Raw genomic sequence first — 12,416 nt, 5'->3', positions numbered from 1 at the left:
TGCGGTACGCAGACGCCACCCGTAAAGCTCCCTGTCTCTGTACTTGCGCGAGGCGTTTACGGTATACCTCCTTTTTAAGGGCGCCAGCCCATACCTCTGCGCCGTAGAGCAGGACAGACTGCGTTGAGCTCATCAGGAGACGTCGCCTAATAGACGTAGGACCCCCAATGTTTGCCATTAGCCTACTTAACGCCGAAACTCCAGCCGCAGCCTTGTTCGCTGCTGCTTGGATTTGCTCAGAAAAGCTCATCTTTGAGTCAAAAGTCAACCCGAGGTACTTTGCCGCTGATTTTGACTCGATTATCGACTCGCCGAACGATATGGGACGCAGGGTCGGAATTCTCTTTTTAGTCAGGATGACTACTTCGGTTTTTTCCAGTGCAAGGTTGAAACCATGAGTAGTCATCCATCCGCTTACCCGTCGTATCAATATACCGAGTCTGCTTTGCGCCTGTTCGACAGTGCGTCCAGCAACAAGCGCTGCGACATCATCTGTGTAGCTGACCAGGCGCGACTCTTCTGGCATGTCGAGTTTAATCAGACTGTCATAGGTAGCGTTCCAGAGGTCCGGCCCTAGGATAGATCCCTGTGCTACCGCCGACGTGACCTCCATCCACCTTTGACCCTCTAGTGTTTCATAGAGCAGGGAGCGGTTCCTCAGATAGTCCCTCAAAATCCGTAAGAGTTAGTTCAAAACGTTGAAGGTATTGTCTAGTATGCGTAGAATGTCTTTCCATCTTACGGAATTGAAGGCGTTTCTGACGTCAAGCGTTACAAGGAGCACCACCCGTCGAGTTCGGCGGCTATGTGCCTCTGCTCGTCGAACGGCGTCCACGACCTGCATGACAGCATCAATTGTCGATCTCCCTGCCCTAAAACCAAACTGCCGGGGAGATAAATCTCCGGCAGCGCGTATCGCTTCAGCGAGTCTACTTCTGATGAGCTTTCCGAGCACTTTCCCAGCAGTGTCAAGCATACATAGTGGGCGGTATGAAGACGGCAATTCGGGATCGCCTTTCCCTTTAGGGATCAGCGCAAGCCTCGCAACTTTCCAACGAGCAGGGAAAATGCTCTGCTGGAATACCATGAGGTCCTGGCGCCTTCTTGTTTTTCATAGAGAGGACTGCCTGTTCCAACTCTTTTATAGAAAAAAGTGGACAGTCCTCTGCGCTCTCCGCGCCGACGTCACCATCCCATACGGGGTGTGCAGGGAAGAGTGCCCTTACAATGTAGTCCATCTGCTCGGCCTTAAGTGAACAGGGTTTCCGCAAAGCCCCGATTTTTCGGGTTACCAGTTTGTAACCGAGTCCCCACGGATCCCCATTCACCTCGTCGACCAGATCTTGCCAGCAGCGAGCTTTGCTCTTCTTTATTGCGCTGCGGAGTCTCCTTTTGGCTGATTTGTACTCGATCATTATGGTACATGACTCCCCCCGGTCGCCTAGACGTTGTGTTAAGCGACGGAGCCTATGACACTCCTTCCGAAGCTCTGCGATTTCCACTGTCCACCAATACATGAAAGGTTTGCCGCGCCTCGATGTCTTCCTGGGCATGGAGGCTCCGCAGACCGTCGCTATCAGGTTCATAACTGAATTTACGACAGTGTCAGCAGCGGCGCCACCGCCCCCAGGAGTACCCCTCAGCGTGGCCCCACCTGTTCCCAGAGTTTCGACAAACTTCCCGGTATTCACTTTCGCGACGTTCTACACACAGAAAGATCGGTGGGGTGGCGCACACCGAGAGTTTGTGTCCACCACTTCGAAAGCAATGTATTGGTGGTCACATGCCGAAAAGTCTTCCAGAACTCGCCACCCGTCCACCAGCGACACCAGTGATTCCGAGGCGACGGTTACGTCTGGAATGCTTCCTTCGCAGCCCGGGCGCCGGAACGTTGGGGTGGATCCGGTGTTTAGAATTACCAGTCCTGTTCTCGCCGCCATTTCCAGAATTCGCTTCCCTCTGGAATCTGTGTGAGGCATGCCCCATTCAAGTGCCCAGGGATGCCGTTGGGCATGTCCTCATTACCCCACTGATCCACACGCAGCCAGCCTTTGGAGCTTATGTAATTCCCTGGCTTGTGTGCTGAGTTCAGTTCTTTCTGCCCAAATTACCGCTCCATAGGTAATCATTGGCCGTACTATTGCAGTATATATCCAAAGTAGTATCTTTGGCCTGCAACCCCATTTTTTCCCCGCTATGGATCTGCAAGTCATCAGAGCCCTCGTGGCTTTCCGACAAGTGTTTCCGATATGTGTCTTCCAGAGTAATTTTTGATCTAGCGTAATTCGCAAATATTTGACCTCTATTTCTCGTTTCACCTCCATATCATGTAATGTTATGGCTTTCAGGTGATCCAGCTTCCGCCTCCTAGTGAATGGTACTATGGTGGTTTTGGTTGGGTTAATCGGCAGTCCCACCTTCCTGTACCAGGCACTAATAACCCTTAATCCAGTTTGGATTCTATCACATAGGGTAGTTTCAGCTGACCGTCCTGCCCGGTAAGCGTGCTGACAGTGATGTAGGGGATTACGCTTTAGAACGTTAGTTCTAATATAGTTGTCTATGACCTTCTCCTCTGTTTTGAGTACGAACAATGTTAGGCAAATGGGTCTGAAAGATTTAGGGTGAAAAGGATCCTTTTTACCCGCTTTCGGAACAAAGACCACTTTTGTCCGTCTCCATGCCCTTGGTATGTATCCCAGTGCTATTCTCCCCCTTACCACCCTCAGAAGAGACTCTAAGATAATTCCTAGGCCTCTCTGGATAAGTGCTGGGAAAATGCCATCTACTCCGGGAGATTTCAGTGGTTTAAAAGTTCCCACTGTCCATCTTAACCTAGCTTCTGAGCATGCCTCTTTTGCTAGTTTCCAGCTCTTCTTCCTTCCCCTTCTATTCAACAGCATGTCAGACAGAATATTGTCGCCTGACACCGAGGGGTAGGATCTCGGGAAATGAGTTCTAAGAAGCAGGTGCAGTTTGCAAGTGACCCACAAACAAAATTCCTTTCGCATCCCAAAAAAAAACTGATGCTAACACCGTGTTGACCGATTTCTGGACACGAACTCGTTTCGGAGCCAAAGAACCAGGTTTACTCCATTCTTTGCCTCTTGTTTTGATTCAGAATCATGATGATAGACCCAAGTCTCATCCATAGTACTGAATCGACCCAGATAATCCACTGTATCCTTTCGAAAGCGCTCTAAATGTTGCTGAGAAAGTCGCATTCGAATATGGTTTTGTTCTATTGTTGTGAATGCGGCACCCACTTTGCACACAGCTTCCTGAAACCCAATACTTCGGACAAAATATTGCTTACACTGCCCAATGAGATGCCTAAGGTCACTCGACGATTTTCCAATACGATATCCTGAATTTTTCCTACGACCAAAAGGCAGGCCGAAACAACGGTGACTTGATACGCTGGATGGGGATTTAAAAGCCTCGACATTGCACCCAGATCAAGCATTCGATAGAACTAGTAGAATGGCGAAACCGATCACGACGAGCCAACCCCGCTTGTGAACGGGACAAAGGCTGAAGAAAAAGAAGAAGATTTCTGGTGTTGTTACTGCTTTTGGACGAAATTGACGTGGATCATTTTCAATGCTTTTACTATCTGTTACATAAGAGCGTGGTCACTGTTAAATAATAACAACAATTGATTGAATTCGCAAATTTATTGATAATTTGGTCGTCAATACTCAATGCAAATACCTCAGTAGCAAGTCCAATCTCCTGCATTGTCAATTATGGCCTGGCACCGTCGGGGCATACTTTCCACTAGTTTTTCTGCATATTCTACCGGAAAAGACTTCCATATTTTCCGAATTTGTCGAGAAAGTTGATCTAAATTACATAGCTTGCGTCTGCGAAGCTGCATTTTCATCAGAGCCCACACATTTTCTATGGGATTTGCATCCGGTGATTGAGATGGCCAATCTAAAGTGACAACTCCGTTTTGCGCCTTCCACTCGCTACACGCTCGACCCCGATGTTTCGGATCGTTGTCCTCTTGGAGGATCCAGCTTTCATTTTTCTTGATATACCATTGCTTAGCAGATGGTAACAAAACCTTTTGATATATTTTATTCATTTTTTTCGGCATTTAAATTCTCGGTAAATAAGAACAAAGTACCGAAACCTTTGTTTGAGAAGCACCCCCAAACATGGACCTTGACGGGGTGTTTAACAGTCCGTTGAAGCATCCTACTGGTGGAGGTTGCCCAGGCGTGTTTGATGCTCGGAAATACCCAGAAGGAGGATTCATCAGAAAAAATTACGTTGCTCCAATCGCGGTCCAAGTTTTCCTTCGCCCATTCCACTCCTTTTTCAACGTGTTTTGCACTCAACATTGGTTTTTCCAAAGTACTGCGATATTTCAGTTTATTGGCAAGCAAGTGGCTGCGAATCGTTCCGTAAGATATGTCAACACCTTTTGCTTTCAATTTCACAGCAACTCCACGTAAAGTCAAAGTTGGATCTTTCGAGAACAATGCGAGAATCTTTTTTTCGTCTTTTTTTTTGAGACTTTGCTTGCACTTCCGCGATCAGGAAAATCATCAACGTTACCGACCTTTTTATAGCGATTTATCCACTTGCTAACGAACTGCTTCGACTTTTCCATATATTTCGCAGCAGCAGTTTGCGTTAATTTGGGTCCTTTTTCATGAAAACATAGAAAAATTGCCTCAAAGCGAGAGGCGTAAACAGCACTCATTTCGAAAAACCACTCAATTGAAGACTAAATTTGACAGAGAGCTGACTTTTTACAAAAAGCATGCCCTCTATGTCATAGAAAAAGAAACAGGACGCTCCGATTTTTCATCTACAGACCCTGTTCATTAAATTAGGACCACACTACCTTTTTCCGAAATTTGGTTTTCTTTCTTCCAAAGCTTATTACAGAAAATAGAGACAAAATAGAAAATGCTATTTTTAGATTCCCTATCTTATATATAATTTATTTAATCAAAAGGAATCTGACTTAAACATTAATACTTTGTGAAACTACCTCTAGTGTCAATAACTGCCCTTATTCTGTCATGCATACTTTCATAGCATCGATCTATCATTTGCTTGATTTCATCGTCATTTTCCCAGAAATCGGCAATTTTTAATTTTAAAACATCTAAACTTGAATTAGGAGAGGCGTAAACCTTAGCTTTTAATAGGCTCCAAACGTTCTCGATGGGGTTGAGGTCCGGGGAATTACCAGGCCACGCTAGAATCGGAATGTCACATCTTTTCAACATATTAATTGTAGATTTAGCACGATGACAAGGTGCACCATCTTGCATAAAGGTTGTTGAATGTCGGCAGCATCGCAGGTAATTAAAATGAGGGCACAAAATGTCGTCAATCAAAAACTGGTATTGGCAGGCATCCATTGTTCCCTCTACAAAATATAGCGGTCCTGGTCCATCGGCTGAGATAAGGGACCATATCATCGCTGCTGGAGGGTGTTTGATAGTTCTTACGACGCAGTCTTCCTGATATCGCTCCGATGGTCTTCTGCGAACATACTGCAGCCTTTCTGTAACAGCTTCCAGCCTGCATTCGTCGCTAAAAGCTACCTAAATGGGGAGAAAAATATTTTTTGTTTTTTAAAAATATGCTTTTGGGGGATTAGACGATTATATATATTAAAATTATATCTTATTCACTTTTTTCCAGTCATCAACGGAATAGTGCCGATAACGCTTTGCAAACTCTAGCCTGGCTTTCTTCATTCCAGCGGTTAGCTTAGGCTTCTTTGCAGGCCTTCTCGACCGAAGATTGGCTTCGTAATGTCTTCTCCTTAAAGTCATTTGCGAAACATGTATCCCTTCCTCCTGGAGATCCTGATGTAAGCTCCTCAAGGAAGAAAAACGCTTTTCGCAAGCTTGATTAACAATTCTGCGGTCCGTTCGAGGCGTTGTTTTCCTTTTACGACCGCAATTTTGTCGTTTGTTTTCGACTTGTCCTTTGTTAGCCAAATTCGCCTGATTGATTCTGCTAACAGTTTGGTGAGAAACTTTCTCCCTTCTAGCGATATCTCGAAAGCTAAACATTTTCATCTCCAATAATGCAGTTATTGAACTTATTTTTCCAGAATTAATGTCTTTACGTTTACCCATTTTCGAATTTATATATATAATCCAAAGCACTTCTAAATGTTTATTCTTATCCGACTAAAACCATTTTCTTTTCTTTTAATTCACTTAACTTACTCACTTACACTTACACTTTTAACACACTCTTCTGTGGTTGACTGGTAATAAACTTTTAAATATCTGCCAAATAATGGGGAATTTACGTCGTATAAATAAGTTTAAATATATTTGTGAACATTTTGGATGACAAGCGAAAAGGAAGTTGGATGAAAAAAAGTGTCTTCGAAAAAAGGAAAAACGATATTAGAGACACTTGATAATTTTCTACTGCTAACAATCGTCACCCAAATAAGATAAAATTACCGTTATTAGAAAATCCCGTAATATTATAATGTCAGCGACAAAAATTTCGAAGAAATGTGAAAAAGTCGCTGTGGTCCTAATTTAATGAACAGGGGCTGTACGTGTAACAGTGACCACGCTCCTATGTAACAGACTGTACGACCACGTTTAAATTCAGCCACCCAACTTTCTACTGTACTAATCGAAGGCGAAGAGTCCTTATACACTTTCAATACCCATTCATAAATTTCCTTTGCTTTTAAACCTCCCCAAAAATAAAAATTCAATCATTGCACGATACTTGATTTTTTCCAGTGAAAAAAATACTTAAGGCCAGTCGATACTAAACGGCTTGTAAACAAAGAATGAATTGACAGATTGGAATGAAACTTCACATGCGTTCATATAATGAGTGTACCAACCAAACAAAAAAAAATTGGGCTAGTAGCAACGCCCTCTCTTATTGAACCGCAAAACTTATTGAACAAACTAGTAACACTATCCGCTAGTTGCAGATAACTCCAGTTTCTCGTAATCCTGGCGAATACAAGTTTTCAAGCCCTAGGATCGGGAAAATGTTTGTAAATATATAATTAAAAAGTGAACGTTAAAATTTGTTACCATAGACAATACGGTTAATTTCTTAGGTTTTATTTCAGTATTTTATATGAGCAGCAATAGAATCTTACTTGAAATAGAAGACAAAACATATACAAACACAATAGCTAACAATTGACGATTACAAATTAAAATACAAACATACTAGAACTATAGAAAGTTATTCCTGGACAACACAACAAATCTATTATTTGTACTTTTGTATTCGAAATACTCAGAACTATCTAAAGGAGCAAAACTGCAAAACACTTTAATGATAAAGTAACACACTAAGATGAAATTTTCAAATATTTCAAATGTCCTACCAGGAAGTTTTCCAGGGGGAATATACCGATAGCGTGAAATGGATCCAGAATCGCACAAATTTTCATTTATAATATTTACTACAGAGAAACGCAAAATAGTTATTATATTTACTTTACTAGAGAAGACAATGCTTACAACGATTATTTTTAAAATAGAAACCGAAAACATAAATTGTTTCATTAAGGACAGCAGAGCAAGGACAATGTTGAAATTTGAAAAATTGATATTTGCATTGAATCAATTGAGGTCTTGCATGAAAACCTTAAGGGATGTTGAGGAATCACCATCAGGCGAAAATTGGACAATGTTGCAGGATCAAATATAAAGTCAAACGTAACAACCTTGCCAAAAAAAGTAAAATGAAAGTTCCAAATTTGAATACAAAACTTACAAAATACTGCCTTTCTGGTCCTTATTTTGAAGACAAAGCCCTCGAGCTCATTGATTTCTACAAAAAGCATTCCTGTAAAATTGCAACAAAATAATAACACACACGTTTGGGTAACAAAGAGGATTCCTTTACGATCCTTGTAATACCCCAGAGTACTGAACAGAGCACACCAGGAATCGTTAACATATAAAATTCAATCCAGAGAACTAAATCTAAATAGAATTCGCCAATAAAAAAAAATCTAATTATAATCACATCTACAAAAACCGACGAAACAAAATCTTATGCAAAACAAAGTAAAAATATCAATAAAACTTTCTGTTCAATATTGAAATAGCATAAACTTAATTCACAAAGCACACATACACACATTGAGAACACAAATGAACACAACAATCAATCAATCCAAAGAATATTTATATTGCATGAAATAAGAAATTGTCATAAAGTATTGGAAGAGACCATGATAGGATTGTTTATACTACGAGGGTAGGTTACAAAGAATGCAGGATATTGTCAAAAGTGCAGAGAAAAATGTAAGCAAAAACCAAATTTAAGCTGAAATAGCATTTTCCCATGGCGAACGATGAATACTAATAAAAGGAAAAGAAACTGTTAAAATATATAGACTGATCAAATGAATTTGTTTTTGGAGTCCTGTGGAGTTTATATCTAATTTTTGATTTTTTAAAGTTTTGTGGAACAACAAAACCCTATTATCCAATACAGGAATTTGGTGCAAACCCTTCGACACGAAAGTGTTGAAGGAAAAACTGGAACCTTGCGAGGACGGTTGTTACCAGTGAAAAAAACAGGAGCAGCTATTATTGTCCTTCGAATATTCCAAAACATCTATGTAAGGCACTTATCAAGGGATGCTAAAAGAGGGTATGCTTTCCAACGTCAAAAATCCTAAGAGATTAAATATTGTCTGCTATTTATAGTCTAGCCTAAATTGATAGACAAGTAGCTTCCTCCAAACTACAAATTTTAGTTTTCAATATAAATATATATATTTCGGGAGCAACATACTCCCTTCATCAGTACAAAGCTACTGAAAAGTCCTGCCAACCTGTTTTCCATTCTGTAGTTTCCAACGTAAAGGACGCAACTCCGAACGAAACATCCTTCCATAGATGAGGTTTGTTCTAATGAGGAGGAGGAGGGTTAAATAACCCTCCAAATTTCCGAAGAATTGGAATATCTGGAAGTTATTTTAGATAAGAAGCTTCTTTAGAACAAACATGTAAAGATGAAAAGCGGCCTTAACAGCTTATGAGCTCTGTGGACGGAGCTTTGCCTCCAAATGAGAAATCAGACCTCATATGGTAAGGCTATCATTAGTCATGATGTTATGCATCCGTGGTGAGAAGATATATAAAGTTACGCAAAGAAACTGGAGCAGATCAGAACTCATTTTCGGAAACTACCCAACCCAAAAATCCGAAAAAATCAAGAAGGTGCGCTTATATGAAATCTAGTCCTCAAAATATGTCGCATTCCAATATCTGGTCAATAAAGTTAATAAGGTTTTGTTTGAAAAAAAAAACCACCCCCGACTCCCTCCCTGCCCCGCGGAACCACCATAAGGTATTACATCACGGGGCGGAGTCAGCTCACTCTAGCTTAATACCATTTCTTCTATACGCGGCGCACGTGACCGCGTTTTTCTCCTTTCCTCTGTCTTTCGCAATTTATCTTGAATAGATGCGATCATGGAGTTGACCGCATTCCAATTCTCTTCATGTGCTAGCATTTTCGGCACCAGATTTTCTAGCACCGGCACCTCTCCTAGAGTCTCTTCTAGATTCCTCCTTTCTTCCACAAATCTCGGACAGTGGAAGAATACAAGCTCTGGGTCCTCTGCGACTCCATCACAATTTGGACAGCCGGGTGAGGTCTCCAATTTAAACCTGTGAGGGTATTGGAGATATCCTCCATGTCCCGTGCGAAACTGGGTGAGATTATAATTAATCTCACTGTGTCGTCTCTCCAACCACTCCTTGATGGCAGGAATGAGACTGTGAGTCCACCGACCCTTTCCCGAGCATTCCCACCGCTCTTGCCATCTATTTATGGATCTCTCCCTCTCAGCCTTCTTCGTTCTTCGGGAGAGATTGGCTTCGCATGGTATATATTCGTCATCTCATCTGCCAAGATGTCAATCGGCATCATTCCAGAGATGACGAATGCTGCGTCATCTGAGACAGTCCTGAAGGCAGAGCATACCTTCAGAGCTGTCCTCCTGTAGACTGCATTCAGTTTGCTAGTGTTAACTGGCATCCGCAACGCCTCGCTCCAAACTGGGGTCGTATAGAGCATGATTGAGGTCACCACTCTGGCTATAAGCAACCTAGAGGTATGCCGTGGCCCTCCCACGTTCGGCATCATCCTGGCCAGGGCCATACTGGCAGTGGATGATTTATCACAAACATACTGTACGTGTTGCTTATAGCTGAGCTTCCTGTCTATCACCACCCCCAAGTACTTGATGGTTGGTTTGGAAGTGATGATATGATTCCCGATTCTAATACAGGCGTAATTTCTCTTCCGGTGCTTCGTAATGAGGACCGCTTCTGTTTTTTCCTCCGCAAGCGCCAAACCAGAGTTCTCCAACCAGCATTTGACAGCACTGACTGCCTTACTTGAGTACAACTCAGCATCTTCAAGATGCTTTGCGACAACAACCAGCACTATGTCGTCAGCGTAACCCACCACTATGGCTTCCTCCGGAAGGGGAAGATTAAGTACATCGTTGTACATGATGTTCCACAGTAGTGGGTCCAATACGGAGCCCTGTGGGACACCCGCGGAAACAACATACTCCTGGGGTCCGTCATCGGTGTCATACCAGAGCCTCCTTTCAGTTAAGTAACTATCGACAATAGCAGCGAGATAGGCGAGAATACCAACCTTCGCTAGGGATTTCCGTATTAGATTCCAATTGGCCGAATTGAATGCATTTTTCACGTCCAGGGTTACTACCACGTAATATTTGCTGGTACTACCCTTTCCGTGAATTGCATCTTCGGCCAAGCCAGTAACCAATTTGATGGCATCAATGGTTGATCTGGCTTTTCGGAACCCATACTGCCGATCTGAAAGGCCGCCTTTGCCCTCAACAACCGGGAGTAATCTATTATAGATTACCCGCTCTAACATTTTCCCCACCGTGTCCAAAAGACATATGGGTCGGTATGACGATGGTTCACCTGGAGGTTTACCAGGCTTAGGCAGAAGTACCAACTTCTGTCGCTTCCAAGCCGCCGGAAATATCCCTTCGGACATGCACGCTTCGAACAACTCAGCGAACATGTCCGGCCTGGATTTCACGGCAAGCTTAAGGGCCTTATTCGGTACTCCGTCCAGGCCCGGCGCTTTATTGTCTCCTATTCTGCCGCAGATCTCCAGCAGTTCATCTCTGGTGGCTGGAGGAATTGCCGTCACATTCAGAGATGGTTGGAATATGTCGGTGCTCTCCTCTTGCTGGGGGATGATTTTCAGCAAGAGGGTGGGACACGTGACCTGCGGAGAGGAGCGGCCTCTGAATCGTCCCATCACTATTCTATAAGCACTCCCCCACGGGTTGATGTCCGCTTCTGAGCAGAGCTCCTTAAAGCATTTTGTCTTGCTTCGCGGGATGGCGAGCTTGAGGGTTTTGCGGGCTGCCTTATAGGCGCACTCTTTCTGCCCCTGATCGACTCTACCTACCGCCCTCTGAGCCGCTCTTCTGGCTCGGTGGCAGGCTGATCGAAGACTGGTCAGTTCATCATTCCACCAGTAGTTTGGTCTTCTACTGGGGAATGAGCACCTCCTAAGCATAGACGCGTCATATGCTTTGGCGATGCATTGAGCCAGATGGACGGCTCTTCCGTAGAGGCGCCTGCTATATCAGGTTGATCTAACCACACCTCTAAAAAGCTCTGCTCATCCAAAGATTTTGCAGACCAGCCTGAAATCTTTTTCGGTTTTGGGCATAATAGCTCTTTGCCCTGTGGCTCGACACATGTCTCAAAGAAGATAGCCTGGTGATCGCTGTGGGTGTAGCGTTCGCTGACGCACCAGGACATACCACGCGCCAGCGCAGGGCTGATAAAGGTCAGGTCTACAACCGAGCCTGACCCCCCTTTTTGAAAGGTGTTTACGGCACCTTCGTTAGCCAAAACCATGTCCAGCTGCGCAAAAGCCTCTAATAGACTGCGCCCCTTAGCATTTGATTCTCTGCTACCCCACTCTAGGGCCCAAGCATTGAAATCAACAGCAATCACCTTTGGACTTCGTCCCCTTGCGTCGAGAATAAGATTATCAAGTATTTGCTCGAATTCAGGCAGGGTCAAACTTGGCGGGGCGTAGCAGCTGTATACATATACACCACTTATTTTCGCCCACACAAAGTCACTGGCTGCCTGACTTGCAGTACATTGTATGGCCTGTCGACCACAAACCCATATCGCCGCTCCACCAGTCGAATCTGTGACCCATACGCCACCGTGACGGTTCCTATACGGTTCACTTATGATGGCAACTTCCATCTTAGATTCGAACGTGGTCTGCTCAAGTAAATCCTGAACGACCCTGCAATGATTGAGGTTTATTTGAATAAACCTCATTTTCTCATTACAGTGAGCGCCTTCCTAAATTCCGGACATTTGCTACTTCCGGCAATA

This window comes from Hermetia illucens, chromosome 2 (assembly GCF_905115235.1).
Source record: "Hermetia illucens chromosome 2, iHerIll2.2.curated.20191125, whole genome shotgun sequence".
Lineage (NCBI taxonomy): Eukaryota > Metazoa > Arthropoda > Insecta > Diptera > Stratiomyidae > Hermetia > Hermetia illucens.
This window is presented reverse-complemented; position numbering follows the sequence as displayed.